The sequence below is a fragment of the Ovis aries genome, chromosome 20 (genome assembly GCF_016772045.2).
Source record: "Ovis aries strain OAR_USU_Benz2616 breed Rambouillet chromosome 20, ARS-UI_Ramb_v3.0, whole genome shotgun sequence".
In the NCBI taxonomy this organism is placed as follows: Eukaryota; Metazoa; Chordata; class Mammalia; order Artiodactyla; family Bovidae; genus Ovis; species Ovis aries.
Genome location: NC_056073.1, coordinates 47,447,856 through 47,469,332, shown reverse-complemented (window position 1 = coordinate 47,469,332; position 21,477 = coordinate 47,447,856). Strand labels below are relative to the sequence as shown.

Here is a 21,477-nt window from a genome sequence, read left to right as displayed (position 1 = left end):
TAAGTCACATGGAGAAAGATACATACCATACAATGTTACTATATGTGGAATCTAAAAAACTAATCAACAAACAAAAAGCTCAAAACAAATGAACAAAAAAACCCGCAACATGTATTACGCCTGAAAGGAGGATGTGTACTGGTATCAGCAGTTCCAGAAGGCAGGCAGTGGCTACCAGAGAAGCAGGGAGGGAAAGGACAGGACGGATGGAGGGGTCAGCTGCACATGACGGACACGGGCAGCGCAGGGGAGACGGAACGATGCCCGAGGGAAGGGTGTGTGATGGCATCAGCGAGCGTGGATGGCACGTCCCCCCACAGGAGGTGCCTCTACAGCAAGGCTGGGCTCGAGTGGTGCCCAGCTCGTGCTGCGGGACTCACAGAAACCAAGAGCAAACGCTAACCTTGCTTAAGGGTCTCTTTTTGCTACAGTTTAGTGGAATCACAGTAGATCACTATGTTATTTGAAAACTACACAAGCAAAGCCTTGTGTCACCTCCATAGAGTCGTCAAGAAGAATCCATGATGCTGAAAAGACTCATGGAGAATTTTAACTCTCTCACATAGAAGCTAGTGTGAGAAATACAAGATGATGATCACAGATGGAGAAGCTCTATACAGTCAACAAAAACAAGACCAGGAGCTGACTGTGGCTCAGATCATGAACTCCTTATTACCAAATTCAGACTTAAATTGAAGAAAGTAGGGAAAATTGCTAGACCATTCAGGTATGACCTAAATCAAATCCCTTATGATTATACAGTGGAAGTGAGAAATAGATTTAAGGGCCTAGATCTGATAGATAGAATGCCTGATGAATTATGGAATGAGGTTCGTGACATTGTACAGGAGACAGGGATCAAGACCAGGCCCATGGAAAAGAAATGCAAAAAAGCAAAATGGCTGTCTGGGGAGGCCTTACAAATAGCTGTGAAAAGAAGAGAGGCGAAAAGCAAAGTAGAAAAGGAAAGATATAAGCATCGGAATGCAGAGTTCCAAAGAATAGCAAGAAGAGATAAGAAAGCCTTCTTCAGTGATCAATGCAAAGAAATAGAGGAAAACAACAGAATGGGAAAGACTAGAGATCTCTTCAAGAAAATAGAGATACCAAGGGAACATTTCATGCAAAGATGGGCTCGATAAAGGACAGAAATGGTATGGACCTAACAGAAGCAGAAGATATTAAGAAGAGTTGGCAAGAATACACAGGAGAACTGTACACAAAAGATCTTCACGACTCAGATCATCATGATGATGTGATCACTAATCTAGAGCCAGACATCCTGGAAAGTGAAGTCAAGTGGGCCTTAGAAAGCATCACTACGAACAAAGCTAGGGGATGTGATGGAATTCCAGTGGAGCTCTTTCAGATCCTGAAAGATGATGCTGTGAAAGTGCTGCACTCAATATGCCAGCAAGTTTGGAAAACTCAGGAGTGGCCACAGGACTGGAAAAGGTCAGTTTTCATTCCAATTCCAAAGAAAGGCAATGCCAAAGAATGTTCAAACTACCGCACAGTTGCACTCATCTCACACGCTAGTAAAGTAATGCTCAAAATTCTCCAAGCCAGGCTTCAGCAATACATGAACCGTGAACTCCCTGATGTTCAAGCTGGTTTTAGAAAAAGCAGAGGAACCAGAGATCAAATTGCCAACATCTGCTGGATCATCGAAAAAGCAAGAGAGTTGCAGAAAAACATCTATTTCTGCTTTATTGACTATGCCAAGCCTTTGACTGTGTGGATCACAATAAACTGTGGAAAATTCTGAAAGAGATGGGAATACCAGACCACCTAACCTGCCTCTTGAGAAATCTGTATGCAGGTCAGAAAGCAACAGTTAGAACTAGACATGGAACAACAGACTGGTTCCAAATAGGAAAAGGAGTACGTCAAGGCTGTATACTGTCACCCTGCTTATTTAACTTATATGCAGAGTACATCATGAGAAACGCTGGACTGGAAGAAGCACAAGCTGGAATCAAGAGTGCCGGGAGAAATATCAATAACCTCAGATATACAGATGACACCACCCTTATGGCAGAAAGTGAAGAGGAGCTAAAAAGCCTCTTGAGGAAAGTGAAACAGGAGAGCGAAAAAGTTGGCTTAAAGCTCAACATTCAGAAAACGAAGGTCATGGCATCCGGTCCCATCACTTCATGGGAAAGAGATGGGGAAACAGTGGAAACAGTGTCAGACTTTATTTTGGGGGGCTCCAAAATCACTGCAGATGGTGACAGCAGCCATGAAATTAAAAACCGCTTACTCCTGGGAAGAAAAGTGATGACCAACCTAGATAGTATATTCAAAAGCAGAGACGTTACTTTGCCGACTAAGGTCCGTCTAGTCAAGGCTATGGTTTTTCCTGTGGTCATGTATGGATGTGAGAGTTGGACTGTGAAGAAGGCTGAGCGCCGAAGAATTGATGCTTTTGAACTGTGGTGTTGGAGAAGACTCTTGAGAGTCCCTTGGACTGCAAGGAGATCCAACCAGTCCATTCTGAAGGAGATCAGCGCTGGGAATTCTTTAGAAGGAATGATGCTAAAGCTGAAACTCCAATACTTTGGCCACCTCATGAGAAGAGTTAACTCATTGGAAAAGACTCTGATGCTGGGAGGGATTGGGAGCAGGAGGAGAAGGGGACGACCGAGGATGAGATGGCTGGATGGCATCACGGACTCGATGGACGTGAGTCTGAGTGAACTCCGGGAGATGGTGATGGACAGGGAGGCCTGGCGTGCTGCGATTCATAGGGTCGCAAAGAGTCGGACACGACTGAGCAGCTGAACTGAACTGAGGAAAAGAAAGGATGGCCATTGTATGCAGTTTGAAAAATCCTTCTAAATGTGATGTATCAGAAACATTAAAGCTATCATTTTGGGCATATTTACTCTAAGAGGTAAAATTCAGCCAGTTCTTTTGGGCTGATGGAGAGGCCCAGAAGATATTGGATTCTCAGCTGCAGGTATATCTGAATCTAGACATGTAATTTGTATATTTATCAACAGAAAATACAAGTTTTAGAACAGCGGTCCCCAACTATTTGGGCACCAGGGACAAGTTTCATGGAAGAAAATTTTTCCATGGACCTGGTTGGGGTGGGGGAGGGTGAATGGTTTCAAGATGATTCGTGTGATACGTGCATTGCATGTATCGTGTGCTTTATTTCTGTTATTATTACATCAGCTCCACCTCAGATCATCAGGCGTTAGATCTCGGAGATTGGGGTCCTCTGCTTCAGCAGGTTAAAGCAAACACTGTTTTAAAGCCTGACTACCCAGTCGGCGGTGAGCACCAGCAACAGCAGCATCTCCTGGGACTCTGTTCAAAATGAGGAATCTCGGATCCCACCCAGACCTAAAGACTCAGAATCTGCATTTTTTTTTTTTTTTTCAAGATCCCCAGGGGATTCATACAGAAAGTCTGAAGATTTTTTTGCAGTGTATCGGCCAAAAATTCACCCCAGGGGACTTCCCTGGTGGCTAAGACTCCATGCTCCCAAAGCAGGAAGTCCGGGTTTGATCTCTGGTCAAGGAACTAGGATCCTACATCCCGCAACTATGACCCCATGTGCCACAATTAAGACCTGGAGCCGCCAAAATAAATGAATATTGGAAAAAAAAAAACCTCACCCCAAACCCATCAAGGGGTATTGGAAAAAAGCCTCAGAGTCAACGAGGGTATTAGAGGTTCGCTGAACAGTTGACAAAAGCCAAGTGGCTTTTCCAGCTAACCTCCTAAAATAAGTCGTCAGTCCCATTTCTTATACGGTGTATCATCCTAACACTTCCAGCTACTTTGCACTAACTTCTGTGATAAATTCTTTCAGAAGCTTGCTTTTTCTCCTAAATTAGGCGATGTGACACTTGGCCACTGTTTCTTGCTTCCCTGGTGACTCAGATGGTAAAGAATCTGCCTGCAGTACGGGCAACCCAGGTTAGATTCCCAGGTCAGAAGATCCCCTGGAGGAGGCCATGGCAACCCACTCCAGTACCCTTGCCTGGGAAAATCCCATGGACAGAGGAGCCTGGTGGACTGCAGTCCATGGGGTTGGAAACAGACACAAGTGAGCAGCTAACAGTTATGAGCATATAGTGAACATACATGCCCCTAAGTCCGTTCTGTACAGACACAGCTACACTTTTTGAGAACCGTGTACTTGGCAGGCTTCCCTTTTGCCATTTGTTATCCGTACCTCACTGGCGTGTGTTAACACGGCCACTGACACTCCTTTTCAGGGCTGGATAACAACATATTCCAGCTGCTGGGCTGGACCCCTTCCCTGTTCGGGGCATTTCTAATCCTCACTGTTATCAACAGAGGTGTTGCGGATCTTTCTGTGCACATCACTGATTTCCCCCTTTCAAAGTCATGTCTGACTCTTTTGTGACCCTGTGGACTGTAGCCTGCCAGGCTCCTCTGTCTGTGGGATTTCCCAGCAAGAACACTGGAGTGGGTTGTCATTAAGATCCAGTTTCTGACCTTGAGGATCTTTCAGGAGTTGTAGGATGCAAAGATGGCAACACCCAGGGTCACAGAGCTGGGCAGGTGCCGGGCAGAGGTGCCCGACATGCTGGGCTCTCCCTCCTGGAGCAATGCCCTCCCCTGGCTGCCCTGCTCACAGCTCGGGGGCTGGCCTTCATGAACTGTCTCTTGGGGTCCCGAGCCTCCTGACTTCCCAGAGGGCTGACCGGTGGGGGACTCCAGGAGGAAGTGGGCAAAGGGAGGGCAGGAAGGAGGAGTCTGTCCCTGGAGGCCACAGGCTGTCAGTTCACGTGCTCCTGACCAAAGCTTCTGTCTGGCGTCTTCTCCCGGCTCCCGGAGCCCCGTGTCCATCTTGCCCCTCCAGGCTCAGAGCCGGCCATGGTTTCCCCATTCTCGCTTCACCTTCCACTGCTGATTTCCCGTAACCCTGCCTGCCCTCTCTCAACAGTCTGTCGTTCTCCTCAATGACCTATTTAGGACGCGCCTTCTGTTTGCTGCCAGGAGGCTGAGGGGTGTTCCCGAGGGCTGGGGGCAAGGGACGGGGACAGGGGATTCTAACCAATGGGGGTGGCGTGTGACAATCTAGCCAGAAGTGTCTGCTGAGCTGCAACCCAGAAGGCAAGGACATGTGACCCAGGCATGAGGCGGGGGGCGGGGGAGTGATGGATGGGGAGGCATGTTTTTTTAAACGATTATTTAGAATTTTTTGGCTTAAGATAATCGCCCCTTTGTAAGAGGTGACAGCATCCAATAATAACTGGGGAGATTGCTGCATGTCTTGCGCAGTTTCACGCAGCATCTTACTCACAGATACCTACCAAAGAGGAGACAAGGAAGCGAGCTCCAGGTCCTTAAGCAGGAGCCCTAAGCCGCAGGGATGGCACTGGGCCACCCACACACCTGCCCACTCCGTTCATCAGCGAGCCTGCGACCTCAGCCGCAGGTCACAGCCAGACTCTAGTATCTGCCTGCCCCACAGGTTCCTGGAGTTTTCTTACCCGACACGCGGGGAGGGAATCTTCCTGACTTCCACGCTCAACCCCACCCTTGCCTCCCAGGCTCACCTTGACATTTTGACTGATGACAGCTGGTAATCGGCTCCTCACCCTGCCCATGCTTCCTGGTCTCTACGAAAGCTCCCCCAGCTCCCTTAGGAGGGACACACTCTCCTCCACCCTGAGGTCTGGCTGTGCTCCGCCCCACATCTCCCAAGCTGGCACCCTCCAGGGCCCCCAGAGGGTACACCAGGTTTGACACCCATGGCCAACTGTAAATTTTCATTATCAGCTGAAAGCAACCATTTTAAAAGTTTTTAAGGGGAGAAGTTTATTTGTAAAGGGGAAGGCAATATTAATACTGAAGAAAAACCATCATTTGATAAAATTCAGGAGTCAATTCTAATTTTTTTAAATATGGTAAAAACCTATATATCAAAAAAAACAACAAACATGATATTAAACGATGAAATACTAAAGTTATTCCATTAAAATCTGGACTGTGACACAGATGCCTCCTTTTCCAAAATTATTCAATCTACTTTTACAAGTTCTCACTAAATCAGTAAGACGAGAAAATTAGCTAAAGAGTATAAATACTAGAAAAAGATATGGATATAAGTATATATGACTGTACACCTAGAAAACTAGAGATTCTATTTTTAAAACCTATTCTAAATATTGAGAGAATTTGACGAGGTAGCAACATAAAACAAATGTACAAGATTCAAAAGCTCTTATCCATGCTAGCAATAACTAGTTCTAAAAGGAATGGAGGGAAGTCCCCGGTGGTCCAGGGGTTAAGAATCCACCTTCCAATGCAGGAGATGTGGGTTTGATTCCTAGTCAGGGAACGAAGACTTCCCATAAGCCTCATGGTACAGTAATAAGTAAGTAAATAAATGAAAGGAAATGGAGTTGCAAGATGTTAATACACAAAAGTCAGTAGTTTTCCTTTTCTTTTTAATTGGCTGCTCAGCTTGCAGGATCCTAGCTCCCTGACCAGGGATGGCACCTTCACCCCACACAATGGAAGCACAGAGTCTTATGTGAGAATCACCGCTAGGAAATTCCCAATAGTCTTCCAATCTACTGGCAACGAACAAATAATATGACATTAAAACCATGGTGCAATTTACATCAGTACCCCTCTCAAAAAGATATACTTAGGTACATCAGATGAAATATCTACAAGATCTATAGGGAAAGCTACAAAACTCAGCTGAAAATATCAAAATAGGACTAAACAAACGGAAAGATATTTTATGTTCATGGATAAGAAGAATCAATACTGCTAAGACGTCGGCTTGTCCCAACTTGATCTATAGATTCAATGCAATTCCAAACAAAATCCCAGTGAGTTATGCTGTGGATATCAACAAACCAATTCTAAAGTTTTCACAGAGAAGTAGAACACCCAGAATAGCCAGCACTTTTGTAAGAAGAACCAAGTTGGAAGTCTGACACTACCTGATGTCAAGACTTACTACAAAGCTACAGTAATCACGAGAGTGCAGCACTGGCCACAGGACAGGAACTAATGGGAAAAGGAGCAGTATAGAGAGCCCAGAAACAGCCACATAAATACAGGCACGCGACCTTCGACGAAGGAGCAAAGGCGATATAATGGTGCAAAGATAGTCTTTTCAACACGTGGTGCTGGAACAACTGGACATCCACGTGTAGAAAATAAGTAAACAAATAATGTAGACACAGACCTTGCGCCCTTCACAAAAATTAACTCAAAATGGATCCCAGACTTAAATGTAAGACACACAACTATGAAACTCCTAAAAGACAACATGGGGGAAAACCTACATGATCTTGGGTGTGGCAATGATACAACACCAAAGACACATCCATGAAAGGAAGAATTGATAAGCTGAACTTCATTAGAATTAAAAACTCTGCTCCACAAAAGCAATGTCAAGAGAATGATAAGATAAGCCACAGACTGGGAGAAAATATTTGCAAAAGACATATCTGATAAAGGACTGTTTCCAAAATAAACAAAGAACTCATAACTCAACAGGAAGAAAATAAACAACCTGATTCAAAAGGGGGACACCTCACCAAGGGAAATATACACACGGCAAACAAGCACAGGAAAACGTGCTCTGCATCACATCCTCAGGGAGGCACAAATGAAAACATCAGAGAGACGCCACTACACCCCTACTAGAGCAGTCAAAACCCGGAACACCGACACCACCAACTGCTGATGGGCACAGGGAGCAAGAGGAACTCTCGTTCATTACTGACGGGAACGCAAAATGGTACAGCTACTTTGGAAAACAGTTTGGCGGTTTCCTACAAAAGGAAACATATTCTTTCCGTTCAACCCAGAAGTCACACTCCATGGTGTTACCCAAAGGAGAGAAAAACCTAGGTGCACACAGGAGGCTATATGATGTGGTTTCTATCACCTTTATCCCTGACTGCCAAGGCAGGGAAGAAACCAAGATATCCTTTGGTGTGTAAATGGATAAACTATGATAGATTCAGACGATGGACTATCATTCAGCACTAAAAGGAAAGGAGGGCTTCCCTGATGGCTCAGACAGTAAAGTGTCTGCCTGCAAGGTGGGAGACCTGGGTTTGATCCCTGGGTCAGGAAGATCTCCTGGAGGAAGAAATGGCAACCCACTCCAGTATTCTTGCCTGGAAAGTCTCATGGATGGAGGAGCCTGGCAGGCTTACAGTCCATGGGGCTACAAAAAGTCAGACATGACTGAGTGACTTGTCATCACTTGTCAAAAGGAAACGAGCTATCATGCCATGAAAAGATATTGGAGGAACTTAAATACATATTGCTAAGTGAAAGAAGCTGACCTGAATACCCGACACTGCCTGATTCCAACCATAGGGCATCCTGGAAAACACAGAACTATAGTGACAACACTTTGGCCACCTGATGTGAAGAGCCAGCTCATTTGAAAAGACCCTGATGCTGGTATAAACTGAGGATATGAAGAGAAGAGGGCGACAGAGGATGAGATGACTGGACGGCATAGTGCCTCAATAGACACGAACTTCAGCAAACTCCAGGAGATGGTAAAGGACAGGGAAGCCTGGTTCACTGCAGTCCACGAGGCCGCAAAAAGTCAGACACGACTTGGCGACTGAACAACAACAATGGAGACGTAAAAAAGACTAGTGGTTGGCCCAAGGGAGGGAGGGACGAACCGGTGGAGCATGGCATTTAAGGGCAGTGAAAATACTCCGTATCATACCCTAATGACAGATACATGTCATTACATCACCAGCCAAGCCCACTAACAATCCCCAGGAAATAAAAAACAGACTCTAGTAATAAAGTCTAACCTTTTCTTTCCGTCCATGTTGGTGTGGCTTCACTTCTCACAGCGGGCTGCATGCAGTGAAACGGCGGCGCCAACATCTCAGCGGCACACAACACCTTGACTCAAGATGGCTGCCGAGGGCAGGCTGGAGCCCGCGCAGTGGACGTGCGCCTGCGTCCGCGCCTGCGTCTGCGCCTGCGCCTCAGGAGCCCCACCCCGCCCCGCCGACAAGTCCTGTCCGCAGCCTGGCGGGAAAGTGAGTGCTCTGGAGCCCTGGCTTGAACCTCCCTATCCTCTGATGAGAGGAGGACGTTTTCCTTTGCCCTGAACCAGACTGGGTCTTGTCCTGTTGGTGTGAGTGACACTGGGCAGGAAGGCCTTTGTTGGAGCCCAACTCGAAAGGGTGGCTGAGAGTTTGTACATTTGTCTAAATCCATAGAATATACTCGCCACTGGAAAAGAATCTGCCTGCCAATGCAGGAGACACAAGAGACGGGGGGAGAGAAGGGTATGACTCCTGGGTTGGGAAGAACCCCTGGAGGAGGAAACACTCCAGTATTCTTGCCTGGAAAAATCCCATGGACAGAGGAGCCTGGTAGGCTACAGGCCATTGGGGTTGCAGAGAGTTGAACCCGACTGAGCACATGTGTGCACAGAGAACGCACAATACCAAGCTCAGCGAACCCTAACGTAAACCATGGACTTTGGGTGATTATGATGTGTCAGTGTGTATCCATCGATTGTAACAAATGTACCGCTCAGTTAGGCAGTGTTGACAATGGAGGAGGTTATGCACAGGTGGGGGCAGGGGAACCACCGTAAATCTCTGAACCTTCCACTGAATTTTGTTGTGAACCCAGAACAGCCTTAAAAATATTGTCTTAACAATTAAAAAAAGAACAAATAATCTTATTCATAACAGAGGAGAAAACAAAATACCTGTGAATTAATATAACTTCTTGTATTTCTTATACAAAACTTTAAGCTATAGAATTTTATTAAAGGACCAAAACCAAAATGTTCCTGGTTGGGAAAACATCTTCAAAGGTAATATAGTGATTTATTAAGAATTCTAATCCAAACGCCAAGAAAATGTTTACATGCTGGATAAGTAATCTTAATATTCCTATGGGAGAATAAATGTGCAAAAATTGCCAAAAACGTTTTAAAACAAAACTGGTGAGAGAGCTGCCTTTCCGTGTATTAAAACTAATTTTTTAAAGCATAATACACTCTACAGATTTGGCACAGGAACACACATAGGGGGCAAAGAAAGAGAGCAGAGAGCCCAGAAGCAGAACAAAATGGGTACAGGAACCTAGAGTGTGATACAGGAAGCACATCAGTTCAAGGGTGGGGGAGATGAATTATTTCATAAATAATGTTGGGATGACTAAGAAGCAACTGAAAAAAGTTCAAAAGCCCTGTTACCATACCACATTAAAAAATAAATTTCAAGAGAAATTGAGTTTCAAGAGTAATTGAGTTTTAGTGTCAAAAATAAACAGAAAAATTTAGAAGAAAACACTGGGGAAAATCTTTGCTTAAAACAGAGAAAGTCTTAAGCCAAACAAAAGTCTCAGAAGCAGGGCATTCCTAGTGACTCAGTGTAAAGAATCTGCCTGCCAGTGCGGGAGACACAGATTCTATGCCTGGTCCAGGAAGATCCCACAGGCCACGGCGCACCTCAGCCCACGCACAACAGCTACTGAGCGTGCCTCTGGGGCCCGAGAACTGTAGCCAGTGAGCCCACACACGGAAACTCCCGAAGGCCACGTGCCCTAAGGGACCCAGGTACTGCAACGAAGAGCAGCCCCTCTTATAGTGGCCACAGAAGAGCCCAAGCGCAACAGTGGAGGCCGAGCGCAGCCGAAAAGAAATGAACAAAACTGTGTAAAAAAGGCCTCAGACGCTAAAAAAGAAAGACCGGAGATTCAGCTACGTGACAATTTCACTATGGTGTCGTGGTATCATCTTGACAAAAGACACCATGAAGTCAAAAAATAAACCACAGGCTGGAGGAAAATACTTGTATCATTATGACAGCCTCGGGGTGACTATCCCTAACCATTTTAATCCTGTAAATTAGCAATGAAAGGAGAAACAACCCCAAAAGTATACAAACAATACCATATAGATAGGCAATTCACACAAGAGGAAATGTGAATGGCCAGTACCTTTATGGGAAAAAAAGTTCAGACTCCCTAGTGATCTGAAATTAAAATGAGGTATCTTTTGACAAAGTTGACAGAATCCAACCTCTGTGAGAATGTGGAGAAATGGTCACTCTCTGGCGATGGTGTGATTTGTTGTATTTTTTGCAAATTAGAGTGTTTCAGTAAAAACTAACATTGGGCATACTTAGTAATCCCACTTTATCTTTTCTACAGAAGTAAAAGCTTCAATGCTCATATACATGGGGTTTTTGGTTGAAGCATTATTTATAATAGTAAAAAACTAGACATCATTGGAAAGACTATCCACAGAACTGAATAAAGTATAGCAAAGTTTTGTGTACAATATTTGCATGGGTGCTAAGTTGTTACTTTAGTCCTGTCTGACTCTTTGTGACCCTATGGACTGTAACCCACCAGGCTCCTCTATCCATGGGATTCTCCAGGCAAGAATACTGGAGTGCGTTGCCATGCCCTCCTCCAGGGGATCTTCCTGACCCAGGGATTGAACCTGTGTCTCTTATGTCTCCTATGTTGGCAGGCGGTTCTTTACCACTAGCACCAAATGATTTAGCTCAAATGATTTAGCTCTTGATATACTGATCTGGGAAGACAGCCATGCTATTTTGTTAAAAGAAACGGAAAAACTAATTGCAAAATAATAGGTATAATGTGACACCTCTTCTTTAATATAAAACAATATGACATATGATTTGCATTTCTATGCAGTAGGAAATCCAAAGTTCACATCCAGTTCTGCAAAGATGGAGAAGAAAGGAAGGGAAAAGATTAAATGTTTGGTTTTTTTAAAATGCTGAACTATATTGTTTAAAATTGTTTCGATCCACATGTGGCGCTTTTATAATTTAAAAAAAAAAATCAGAGCAGGCCGAGAGAATTGTGAAGGCCAGGTAGAGGGAGGACTGCCTGGGAGGGGGGCAGTGAGTGCCATGGGCCGCTTCCAGCCTTCGGATTCAGGGGGCATCCAGACTTGCCATCCTGCCTGGTGTCAGTAGTCAGTGCCCTGTGGGGTCCCTCAGCACCAGGCCACCAGCCCTGACTCACCAGGGCAGCGCCCGAGAGCCTGTTTTTCATCCAAGGTCATCCTCTTCACTCCCAAGGTCACCCTGTGGACACAGGGCCTTGGGCCTCCGGGTCTCCCTTTTCCTTAATGTTCCTCTTTAAAGAAAAAGTCAGCCTTATAAATGACTCCAACAAACTCAAACTCGTGTTATGAAATTCCTCTTAAGAAATAAATAATTGAAATGTTGAGACTCAGTGACATTTGCTTACTCAAAGCTGCGTGTTGGTGAATGGCCTTCGGCGTACCCTTGACTTCCGTTTCTGAGGAATTGCAGGTCAACCTGCCACAAACGTGGCTCCTCGTAAACGAAGGCAAGAGGTCAGAACTCACAACCGCGCTCGTTTTTCTAAAACACTAATTTTTTTTTTTCCCTCCGTGTTGCAATTTACTTCATCCCTGTGATTATTCACTTGCTGGATTTAAGGAGAAGGGAAATCTGAGACTCACACAAAGAGAGGAGCCTTTTATGGAGACTTCCATCTGGGGAACAGATTTATGAGGTTTTCTGAGACCCAGAATAACTTTACTGTGATGAAGCACCAGGCAAGGCCACCCCACCCAGCTCCACGCCAGCCCCCACCCCAACCCCCTACCCTGAACGTGTGGGGCTTGGGAAAAATGAATGCAGAAAGATGCCCAGATGGAAGGATTCAGGAGGCATTACGGTCGAGACCTGAATAAAGCCGTCCTTTCTATGTAGAGTGAGTGAAATAGAACTAAGCTATTCTTTAAGGGCTGGTCTGTTGTTTTTTTTTTTTTTTTCTAATGACTTCTCAACCATGTGGCTGCTTGATCTGAAATACAGGGAAGGAAGTGACAGGGCGCTGTGGCGGGGCAGCTGCCCATCTCGAGCAAACATGTGCAGGATGTCAGAAGGAACAGCAGTGCCAGGAGCCAGGATCGCACCCGCCTGGGTCATCCCCCTGCAAACCACACACTGGCCAGTAACAGAAGAGCAACGGCTTGGCGGGACCCGACATGGAATTACAAGTGGCCAATTTCACAGCAAGATTCAAAGCAGGAAGCGAAGTAGCTTTGCCGCAAGTTTATTGTCAGAAACAGCTTTCCAGTCTTTTGGGGGGGGTTTTGGCTTCACAATACCGTATTGAAAGGGGACCCCAAAGTGCTCTTCCGGGAGAAACTAGAAAGCCTATTAACCCTGCCTGCTAAAGATGGCAAGCAAAGTGAAGTGAAAGTCACTCAGTCGTGTCTGACTCTTTGTGACCCGCCAGAACGCTGCAGTGGGTAGCCGTTCCCTTCTCCAGGGGATTTTCCCAACCTGGGGATTGAACTCAGGTCTCCCACATTGCAGGTGGATTCTTTACCAGCTGAGCCACCAGGAAAGCCCAAAGATGACAAAGAATAGGAGAAAACGCAGACAAAAACTGAAACCAGGGCCTCAAACAGGAACAACAGAAGCCTGGGAATTCCCTGGCAGTCTAGTGGTTAGGACTATGCGTTCTCACTGCCGAGGGCCTGGGTTCAAGCCCCGACTAGGGAACTAGGATCCCACAAGCCATGTGGCACAGCCAAAAAACAGAAACAAACAAACAAAAGAGAAACAGCAGAGGCCTGATCCCTAAGCTGGAAGTGCTGATAGCAGTACTATTCCCAGCAGCCAGAGGGTGGGATCAACCTGAGCTGTCCATCCACTGGTGAGTCAACAGAGAAAAGGAGATGGATGCATACAGCGGAAAACGAGTCAGCCCGAAAACGGAAGGGGGTTCTGACACACCCCACACCATGGATGAACCCAGAGGACATCATGATCGGTGAACTAAGTCATCCCCAAAGGGCAAACGGTATTACTCCACCGACACGAGGCCCTTCCAGGTAATCAGACCCACAGAGACAGAAAGGAGGGTGCTTGCCAAGGCGTGGGAGGAGGGAGGCTGGGGAGTGACTGTTTACTGGGGACAGAGGTTCAGTTTGAGAAGATGAAAAAGCTCTGGAGATGGACAGGGGTGATGGTTCTGCAACAATTGACTCTACTTAAACCCTCTGAACTGTACACTAAAAAATGGTCGAAATGGCAAATGTAATGTTATGCATATTTTAGCAGCAGAGAAAAGCAAACAAAGCTACCCGAATTTAACAAGCATGATTTGAAAATCTTCCACACTAAGGACACGTGTGCAAGCAAAGCCACACATTGAGAAAACAGGATTAATAATCCAGTTCAGGTTTGGCTCACAAACATCTCACTGAAAATGAAAGTACGTCCACTCAACTCTTGCAATATTTTCACCCAAAGTTTGGAAGTTCCTAAACAGTACATGTTCCCCCAAATCTGAATTGCTTCCCTGCTCATTTCATTTCCCAATTCGCATCCTGTTTGCTTGTGACCAGAGGTATGTTTGCCAACCATTGATTCACATGTCTTCAGGGCAGCGCGCTTGCTCTGTATCAGATGTAACCTTGACCCCAAGCTCCTTCCGAAGACCCGAATCCAGTCTCCCTTTGGACGGAGGGGCTGGCCTGGTGAAGACAGGCTTCCTTAGGGTGGGAGACAGGGGCATGCTAGGCAACAGCAAGTTAAAAATAAATCCAGTGCTCTTCAAGTTTCAGTTCATGAAACAGCACACGGCAGTGAATGCTGGTGGGAAATGCTAGATCAGCGTGCATTTCAATCCTGACTCTGCCCCGAAACTCATTCTGTGATCTTGGGCAACAGCAAGTTTCTGAACCTTGTCCTCTGACTGCCAGTGGGGAAAATCGTTGTAATTTCAGAGGGCAGAGTTCTCAACAGGAGGGGCCGGGGGGAGGGAGAGAGAGTCCTGCTGAGGGTGGCAGGACAGATCGTAGGTGGTACCATGCCCAGCAGTTATAACGTACTCCACACCAAAGACGGTCATTGTAATCAGAGCTCTGAGAGCATCTGATAAGGCCAGGCGCTGAAGGCATCAGGCAGAGCACCTACTAAGTAGTCAGTGTTAATAATATCAGCTCCCTTCAGCTCTCTAAGCAAAAGGCTTTTGCAAAGTTCCTTCTGGTCCGAGTCTGTCCTTTTGCATCCCTTCAAATCTTCCCTTCAAAATGACATGGTTGTTTTTTGTTCAGGCGCTCAGTCATGTCCAACTGTTTGTGACCCCCATGGACTGCAGCGCAACAGGCTCCTCTGTCCTCCACTATCTCCTGGAGTTTGCTCAGACTCATGTCCACTGAGTCAGTGACGTCATCCAACCATCTCATCCTCTGTCACCCCCATCTCCTCTTGCCCTCAATCTTTCCTGGCATCAGGGTCTTTTCCAGTGAGTCGGCTCTTCATATCAGGTGGTCAGAGTATTGGAACTTCAGCTTCAGCATCAGTCCTTCCAATGAATATTCAGGGTTGATTTCCTTTAGGATGGACTGACTTGATTTCCTTGCAGGCCAAAGGACTCTCAACAGTCTTCTCCAGCCCCACAGTTTGACAGCCTCAGATCGGCATACAGTGTACATGAAACATGGGGCTTAGCCTTCATCATGCAGGTTTTCACTCATCATGCAGGTGGCATTTCTCGAGCATCTTCTGTGCGCAGGAAGCTGGGTCTGGCGGAGGCAGCAGAAACCAGACCAGGAACAGAGGACTTGCTTCACAGGAGGTGGGCAGCCCCAGGTGTACAGACCGCCCAGGCCATGGAGGCGGGCTCACTCGCTGAGGGCTGAGACGACTGCAGGTCTCGGAGCAGGAAGCTTGGGAGCTTGTCTGCTGACCCTCATAGTTGTAATGCACAGTCCTCTGTACTCCTGGGTGGCTTGAAAGCAAACCAGACTGGCAGGGCTAGCCCAAGTCACTAGGGCAGAGCCCAGATATCATTCTTGCCTCGTTTTAAATCCAGAACTGAGCTCGGGCCTTGCAGACAGGCAACTTTGCACGATGGCGACAAACAGAAGCATAAACGTTAGCGGATTTAAATATTGGCTGAACCATCAAACAGTGGGGTAACCTCAGTTAAGAACTTCACCTCCCTGGGCCACCATTTCCTCATCTATCAAATAGGAAGGAAAAAAAAAATTTTGCCCTTTTGTGAAGATTAACTAGGGCAGAGCCCATAACACAAGACTGGTTGCTGTTAAGTCGCATCTGACTTCGCGACCCCACGGACTGCAGCACATCACGCTGCCCCGTCCCTTACCATCTCCGGGAGTTTGCTCAAGTTCATATGCATTGAATCAGTGATGCCATCCGACCATCTCATCCTCTGAACACAAGGGTTAGCACATAGTAACTGCTCAATAAATAATGAATAAGCTCACAGCCTGGAGCAAGACCAGGCTTTCTGCTCGCAGTAATAATACCCAAATGCATTAGCTTTTGCTACGTGACAGGTACTGTGCTAAAAGTCTTGCATATACATGGGGACTTCCCTGGTAGTCCAGTGGCTAAGACTCCGCACTCCCAATGCAGGAGACCCAGGTTTGATCCCTAGTCAGGGAACTAGATCCCGCATGCCGAGACGACGACTTTACAGGCTGCAACTAAAGACTCCACATGCCACACTGAGGACAGAAGATTCCACACACCACAGCTAAGACCTGGCCCAGCCAGATTAATAAACTTTTTTTATTTTTTAACTCTTACATATAGAACAAGTATCTCAAATTTCATTCTAATTTTATGAGGTAAATCATCTTTTCCTAGATGGAAAAAGCAAAGCTTGGAAAAACGAAACATCCTGAGTATGACCACAGAGCCAGGATTCGAAGCCCAGCTGAAGTGCTGGAAACCACTACTGCACCTCACGTAAGGCAACGTGACAATCCCACTCACCCAGCGAGCGTGTCAGGATGAGGCCCTCTCACCTCCCCACGAGTAGGGGTCCACCAGGGTCCACCATGGCACAGTCTGTGTGAAGAAACAGACGATGCTAAGTGAAGCCTTCTGCAAAGGCACGGGTCCTGCTCAGAAAACCGCAGTCCAGCAGGAAAGGCAGGCACAGCGCATAGAACTAATCACCTTAGAAATGTGTTTGCAGTATTACTCAGCCATCACGAAGAATGAAGTAATGCCATTTGCAGCAACATGGATGGACCCAGAGATGATCGTACTAAGGGAACTAAGTCAGAAAAGCACATGTTATATAATATCACTTATATGTGGAATCTAAACTATAATACAAACCAATACAATCTACGAACCAAAAACAGACTCACAGACATAGAGAACAGCCTTGTAGTTGCCAAAGGGGCGGGGGTGGGGAGCAAAGGATTAAGAACTTGGGGTGCACAGAGGTGAACTGTTATATACAGGAAGGATAAGCAGCAAGGTCCTACTATACAGCACAGGGAACTCTATTCAACATCCTGTGATATACCACAATGGAAAAGAATATGAAAAAGAATATATTAACATATATGTGTAGCTGAGTCACTTTGCTATATGGAAGAAATCAACATAACATTGTAAGTCAACTATACTTTAATAAAATTTGTTTAAAAAGCAAAAGCCAAATTGAAGTAATGAAGACTATGTTGGGAATTTCCTGGCGGTCCAGTGGTTAGGGCTCAGTGCTTTCACTGCCGGGGGCCTAGGTTCAGTCCCTGGGGAACTAAGATCCTGCAAGCCACTCGGCACAGCCAAAAAAAAAAGAAAAATGTTCACAGATTAAGTGATTTTGCCAGTGCTTAGGAGTTTACAAATGAGTACTGAAAGCTCTTCATTTGAAAACACGTCCCGACCATGCGTGTGGTGTGCAAAGTCCCCTTTCCACATAGACACAGTGTTTCCCTGGTTCTCTGCACGTGGGTCCATCTGTGCTCGTCCGCCGTGGCCTTGGCCAGTCCATCATGGCCCCAGTCCTCCAAGCCAAGCCTGACTTCCATGTCCAGGATCAGGACCGACCCCAGAAAGTGGGGTTTACGGACCATCAACTCAACCCACAGGTACTTTTCATCTTCCTTGACCTCATCCAGCATTGCCCACTCTTTCACCCACCTGTGGTCTCGTGGGTTGCTCCAGACACCACAGCCCTGCCCAACACTTCAGGCCCAGAAAATGAAATCTCTCATTCCCCTCATCTGGAAATCCTGCAACTTCTGGGAATGTGCTTAGGATCCCAGTTCTTCTCAAATCCCCCAGAACGGGGGGCCAGCTTTGCAAGGTCTGGGGCTTGCCTTCTGAGGGCCGCCACAACCCCCAGGGAGCTCGGGCACCTGCTCTGAGTCATCTATCTCCCCCTGCCACCTTGACCTTGGCCGACTGGACCCCAAAGTGGCCACCTAGGGACCAGCCTGAGATGGACACTGTGACCCCAACTCCAGGCCCATCCTCAAACTAGACCTTTACTGCTAAGGATTTTGGAATATAATGCACACAGATGGTCACAGGAAGCAGGGAGTCGGACAAGTAATGGCAGAAAAGGAGTCTCCAGGCAGCAAGAAGAAGAGCAAAGAAGCGGCGGGACAAGAGGGAAGAGAGAGGAAGTTCCGCAGTGGCGGGTACCACCATTTCTAGGGGGAGAAGAGCTGGTTGCCAGGGTAACGCTCAACCTTCAACATCCTTCGCATCCCTGAGAGGCCTGTGGCAGCATCGCCCACCTCCCCTCTTTCTCTGGGTGTCCCCCCACCAAACCCCATCACTTGCAGCAACTGACCTTGGTCTCCACACTTCACCTTCTGAAATAGCCCAGCTGACTCAGCTAGCAGCCTCCAGGGACTGCAGTCCATCCATGAGCCCTCACGTTCCACTGAGCCACATACCCAGGCCTGTCCTCAGAGCCGGCTCCCAGGACCGGCTCAGGCCTCAGAGCAGGAAGACCTGTGCTCTGTGCTGTCCTCTGAGGCCAGTGACAGGGCCTGACCTGCAGCCATTTCTCATCCATGAGCTGATGAAAATGGCTCGGCACTCAAAGGCCCACCAGATATCGCTGCCTGGGACCACCCCCTGCTCCTCTGCCTGCCCCTCTCTGACCTCCTTCCCCTGCCTGTACAGTCAGGACCATAAGACCTACGTCATGTAGGCCAGATCACACAAAACAAGTGGGTCGACATGAAACCCTCTGTCAACGTTGAGCCTTACCAACCAAAGCAGCGGGCTTCCCAGGTGGCTCAGTGGTAGAGAGTCCACCTTCCAATACAGGAGTCGCAGGAGACCTGGGTGCAATCCCTGGTTCGTGAAGATTCCCTGGAGGAGGACATGGCAACCCGCCCCAGGACTCTTGCTTGGAAAATTCCATGCAGAAGAGCCTGGCAGGTTAGGGTCCACGGGGTCACAAAGAGTCAGCCACGACTGAGCACGAAACCAAAGCAGGCTCCTGCAGCGGGGGCACCCCAGGAGTGAGCTACAAACGCAGAGCCTTTGGCCCGGCCCAGCCCTACCAACCAGAATCTGCGTTTCAGCAAGACCCACAGGGGATCCGTCTGCAGTCAGAGACTGAGAAGTGTGATTGAAAGAACAAGGAAAACGCGCCTTACTACCCGCAAGTCCCCACCAGCCTTCCCCTCCTCCTCCCCACCCCCAGGAGAGGCACTGCCCCCTTTCTGAAGTCTAGAGCTGGTGTTCCTAACCAGCTGGCTCATCAGAATCCCTTGGGCCAAACTCCAGGCCAATTAGGTTAGACTGTCTTGGGAAAAGGCCCAGCATCAGTATATTTTTCATTCCCCAGATGCCTCTGATGCGGACCCCGGGGAAGCACACCCCAACCCGCCAACCGCACTGCCCCTCCGTAACCTGGATTCTGTCGTCCCCTGGGGATTTTGCTCCCATACCACGTGCCCCGTCTCTCCCCAGAGTGGACCCTCGCTGCCCCTCTGCTCACTCCCTGCCTCTGCTTTATCCACTGAGCCGCCTTCCCGTCTCCACCCACAGCTTGCTTTTCGCTTGGGCTCCCATCACTGTGCCCTGTGGCCCTCCCTTGACCAGAGTCCAATAAATATTCACGGACATGAGGTTTTAAGCTTGTGCCCCTGTGCTCAGTTGCTCAGTGATGTCCAACTCTTTGTGGTCCCATGGACTGTAGCCCGCCGGGTTCCTCCGTCCATGGATTTTTCAGACAAGAATACTGGAGCGAGTATCCATTTCCTTCTCCAGGAGATCTTCCCCACCCAGGGATCAGACCTTCATCTCCTGTTTCCCTCTGGCATTGGCAGGCAGATTCTTTACCACTGAGCCGCCTGGTGAGAGCATTTTTAACCTTGCGCGCTGACGGAGCCCTCTTCTGGAGGCCAACCTCCCTTTGATCGCGCCCTTTCCCCAGCTATCGCCCTCCGTTCCTCTGGAGCCAGCGACGAGCCAGCCTCCACATCCTCGTTAGGGGATGCTGCCCTCGCCGAGCCAGCTCACCTCTGCCACCGCCCCCGCTGCCGCACTCCAGCCTTCAGACCCTCGGCCAGGCCAGAGGACTCTGCAAAATGTGGTTCGTTGTTAAGAGTTCACTGCTTTGGGGTAAACAAGGGAGGATTCTTCAAAGGGCCTCCAGTTTCCAGGGAACAATAGATCAAGGAGGAGCCCCGAGAAGGCAGAGTGGTTTGGGTCCCACCTGGGGAAGGCCTGCCCTGGACTGCGGCTCTGAAGACAGCTTTTTCCTCCCGTGGAAGTGAGCTGGGAGGGACTTCCGCCTGGACCGGAAGCAGGAGCCAGAAGGGACCGGGAGAACACACACGGGCGGACCTCGCAGACGCCGCAGGCTGCGTTCCAGACCGCACAATAAACCGGGTGCCCCGAAAGGGCAAGTCACACGCGGGCTTTGGTCTCCCAGGCGTGTGAGTGATGTCTGCACTCCACTTGTAGTCTATAAAGTGGCACAAGAACATAATGTCTAGAAAACCAGTGTACATACTTTAATTGAAAATACTTTATTCCCTGGTGATCCAGTGATTAAGTCCTCACCTTCCAATGCAAGGGGTACCGGTTGGAAAGCAGAAGCAACATGGTTACAAATTCAATAAAGACTTTAAAAATATTTTAATGCTGAAAAAAAAGTTAACCATCATCTGACATCACAGGGTTGATACAAACCTTCAATTAAAAAAAAGTAATCACAGTATTCTGCAAAGTGAAATAAAGTAAGCCTTTATTTCTTAAGGAAACATGGATAGAAGCTCCATGGCTCCATCCCGTAGATGAACAAAGGAATCAGAAGCTCATTGGTCTAGGAGTCAGTTAGGGACTGCCAGGGTTCTCTGATAGTCTCCTCCCTGCCACGCACGCCCATCGCCTGCAGTAACTGCCGGACTGGAAGATAAGCCATTGCTCACGACTTAACCTTCAGTCACTTTACTCACCGAGGACGTCATCAGTGCCACCTCCCTGCAAGGAGAGAGGAACACAAAAGGTCACTAGAGAAACACATGAGGTTGTGACAGAGCCCCTGACCCAAGGACCCCCAAAGTCTAGAGGGGAAGAACAGACCATAAACAGATCACTACAGTGATTGCTGTTGTTCAGTTGCTACGTCGTGTCCAACTCTTTGCGATCTCATGGACTGCAGCTCGCCAGGCCCCTCTGTTCTCCACTGTCT

The 21,477-nt window shown here is 47.6% G+C and overlaps 1 long non-coding RNA gene across 1 annotated transcript; it reads right to left on the bottom strand.

Moving 5' to 3' along the window:
- Positions 1 to 11,624: 11,624 nt before the first annotated feature.
- On the bottom strand, positions 11,625 to 20,636 carry LOC132658318 (uncharacterized). Its single transcript, XR_009597760.1, has 3 exons — positions 20,301 to 20,636; positions 16,977 to 17,076; positions 11,625 to 16,865 (listed from the first exon to the last, which is right to left on the bottom strand). It is a non-coding gene; the product is annotated as an uncharacterized LOC132658318 (long non-coding RNA).
- Positions 20,637 to 21,477: the final 841 nt, after the last annotated feature.